General features: G+C 40.3%; 1 long non-coding RNA gene across 1 annotated transcript in view; it reads right to left on the bottom strand.

The window, feature by feature from the left end:
- The window catches only part of LOC308060397, an 11,519-nt gene extending 7,811 nt beyond the window's left edge, over nucleotides 1–3,708 (bottom strand). Inside the window, exon 1 of the long non-coding RNA XR_013926707.1 lies at nucleotides 375–3,708. This is a non-coding gene — a long non-coding RNA (uncharacterized lncRNA). The remainder of the gene's footprint in view (nucleotides 1–374) is intronic.

Here is a 3,708-nt window from a genome sequence, read left to right as displayed (position 1 = left end):
CTTTCTGCAGGAGCGGGCTGGAAACTAGGACCATGCGTGGCAATCAGTTAGCTGAGGGGAATGTGCTCGAGCTTGCAGGTCACGAACCCAGGGAGGACAAGGAGTGTGAATAGACACAACAATTAACATGATGTGACATGTTTGCAGAGCACAGGGGGGTGGGAGACGGATGGCGCCAAGGAAAGATAACACCTTGTTGTTAATTGATGGCAGTTAACCACCAATCAGGGATTGCCTAGTATGCAAGGCTTAGCTTCAAGAACCAATCTGTTTAAAACGCGCACCTTCTGAAGGTCTATAAAACCTCGTGCTTCTGTACAATAAATTGACATTTGCCTGCATCAAGCTGCGTCCCGTCTCTTCATTCGCCGCACCTTTCCACCTACAAATGAGGAAAACTAGTGAGAATGGCTTTTCTGAATTTAATTGCATCTTGGGGGGTGATACCTGGGTTCCTTCTGATAACATGGAGGGATCTAAGAAGTAATGTGGAGTTTTTTAGTGTGTAGCTAATGAAATGAAGTGGAAGGGGACAAGATAAAAGAATGTGGGTATGGCACTGTATTTTTTTGTTGCAGTTCTGGTGGGATTATTATGGTGAACTCTAAGCTTACTGTGCAAGTAGGGTAATTATAAGAAATGAGAAAGTTATGTATTAAGAGTAAATAATTGATGTAGGCTATTTTATTGAGGGGGCTATCAGAAGTGCTGGGAATTATCCAAGTACCTCAAGCAAATGCAGATGCTGGGCATCACTGTGGAGTTAGAGCATCTTGTGCCAGAAGGGTCATCTGGACAGTGTAAGCAAAGGTTGAGCTTGAAACTACTGTTAATAGGATAAATGGAAAAAAAAAAAAGGGGGGGGGGGGGGGGGGGAAGGGGCTAGTTAGCTGAATATGCTGACCTCAGCTTTCCTAATAGGGAAAAACAATTAAAAGGAATAAAAAAAAAATGTTTCATTCTGTAATGTGAAATGTTTGAGAGCTACTGAAGACTAACAAGGCCAGTTCTGAAATAAAATGTCAAAGGGAAACATTATTTTTGAGATTTATATTTTTCCCCCCTCATGTTTTCCTAGAACTGCAATTTTGATAAGTGCAGTATTGCTTGTGTCTTCCTTCATTTTTATGCCTTCATAACTTCTCTGTTTGCAAGCTTGATGCTCCCAGCTGTTCTGCAAACAGCAACTGTACTTTAAAGTCCAAGCCACATCAGTGGAAACCAGTAATTGGACCACAATGTTTATTTGCAAATACTGTATAAAGTGTTCAGTCTGTACCTTATTAACCTGAAATGGTTGCTTGGGTTGCTTGGGGTTAGGTGTCAGCACTGTTGCATGGGCATGATGGATAAAATATGCAGGAGGAGCGGGGAAAGATAAGGGAGACCCTGCATGTGGACACATAACTCTGGTGCTGGGTCTGTGACTGAGAAAACAAGATTACTAAATGACCTGCACATGTTTAAAAATGGTTGAGCTACTTTGGCAGTCATGCCCCATTCCTACCCTGTGTGTCTAATTCTGGGTGACATGGCATTGTGCTGCAGGGTGATGAGAAGGGTGCCTTTCTTCCCCACTGTCTTTTGAAAGGTGTGTGGTAAAGCACTTCTAAACCCCTTTGATAAATGATAAGCAATGGCTGAAACCAAGTTTCTACCCATCAAATGCCCAGAAGGGATGTAACTACTGCTGTGAAACTGTAGCTTTTATAGGGGTTGCAACAATTTTTTCATTTCTAAAAGGAAGAAGCCTGAACCCCAGCCCATCTTTCTGCTTTCTTATTCACTGGCCTGTCTGTTTATTAGCAAGACACTGTTTAGGGGTTGTATCAAGGTTATGTTGGAGGAGGTGGGGGTTGGTTAATTGTTTTTTGTGTAGTTGTTTGTTGGGAGTTTTGCTGGGTTTAGAGGGGTTGGGGTGTTGTTGTTGGTTTTTTTTTGTTTTTTTTTTTTATTTTATTTTTTTTTTTTTATTTGGTTGTTTTTTTATACTTCGTAAAGCAGAAGTGAGGATCAATCTAAACTCTGCTCTGTTGGCCTGATAATGATAAAGTGGAAAATTTAAAATGAACTTAAGCAGATTTTGGATGTATAGATCCCAAATTGTCCAGAAAGGCCTTGCTTGGCAGCTTGCTAGTCTATTGGGAGGTGAAGCTATGTGATTTCAGTTTTTAATTTTTCGTTCCTAAGTTCTGATACTGAGGTGACTCATGGTATTTGGGATAAGGACTGTGTACAGTATGTATGTAAACTAGAAAATGATTCCTGGCATCTCAGAAATCAACCTTTCTCACAGCAGGAAGAGACAAATAATTCAACAATGAAAAACTATGCACCAAGTTCTGTAGCATCATCATACAAGCAGACTACCACAGTTCCCCAAGATCTAGCATCACAAGTTGAAAAGATCTGCCCACAGAAATGTAGGCAAAACAAGTGCTAATAGTTTGCGTGTTGTCTTACTGTGCTGATTTTTCCAGGGTTTGGTTATTGATCAGTGTGGTTAATTATCTTAAATTTTACCTCTCCCCAGTGTCAACAGATGCTTGTCATACTGCAGATAGATAAAACTGGGAGGACTGGGATCTGTTCTATTTGAGTGGATTTTGGAAAGATTTTTTTTTTTTTAAAGTCCCTCAAAATAACTCATTAACTTGTTGAACAACAGAAGTGTAAAGACCACTTTTAGACACCTGATGTATCTGCTAGAATTTAGACAGCTCCTTTTCAGATTTCTTCATTACCTAAAATATTTTCCATTTTTTAACCAATATGGAGATATAACTGTTACAGAGGGAGGAAGGTTTCATCTGTTGCAGAGATGGGAAATATTTTTCCGTAAAGACGTGTTTTGGCAGCTATGTCTATGAACAACTGACATTTTTTCTGGCAGAGGGAGGGGTGTTAAACTGATCAAAACATTTCATTAATACTTTCTAAAAATATAGCACCTTAATAAAATAAGAACCATTGCTCTCTATAGATCTCTGGAAATCTGAGTCTGCCATAGACTAATAATAAGTCTATATATATATCCTTTGGAATCCATCCTTTTTTATCCTGCCTTCTTTTGCAGGAAAACATGTGAGGCTGCCAGGGTGATGTAAACCTTAATGCTTCAAATCAAAAAAGAGGTGTGATTTGTTTATTTTAAATCTCTTTGCAAACATGAGCAACTATATGAGTAATTAAGTCTTTACGCATCTCACTGGCTTTGCAGTTAAATGGGAAGGGAATGCAATACAGCTAAGGCACACATGCCTTTAGAGGATGGAAAAATTAGAGCCTTCTATAGCTGAGTGGTACCAATCTGCCAATTAAGTTTTAGTGATCCTTTCTTGCACTTGTTATCTTGCTTCCATCTCTTGTTTTGTATATAGTGTACAGCTGTGACTGTAAGGTAGCTGTCACCTTTTGGGCGGTTTCTGAGGCTTAACTTCAAGTTTATCTGCCATTACATTATCTGTATGGCTCACTACACTTCTGTCAGCCGAGTCTGCACTAAAGGTGCGTGACTGATGCAGCTGAGCAGCCATGTAGGTGACAGGATGAGAATTGGTAACAGTGCAGCAGTGCACTGATGGTCCCTCCTGTTCTTGAGGGGAGCAGAGCTCTGCTTGCTCCTGCAGAGAGGGCATGTGCACAGACCTGTGCAGTGAGAGCATTGGTGGTGGCTTATTTCTAGAGCTGTTTAATATCTGGAGCCAG

This window comes from Falco punctatus, assembly GCF_963210335.1.
Source record: "Falco punctatus genome assembly, chromosome: 3".
In the NCBI taxonomy this organism is placed as follows: Eukaryota; Metazoa; Chordata; class Aves; order Falconiformes; family Falconidae; genus Falco; species Falco punctatus.
This window is presented reverse-complemented; position numbering and strand designations above follow the sequence as displayed.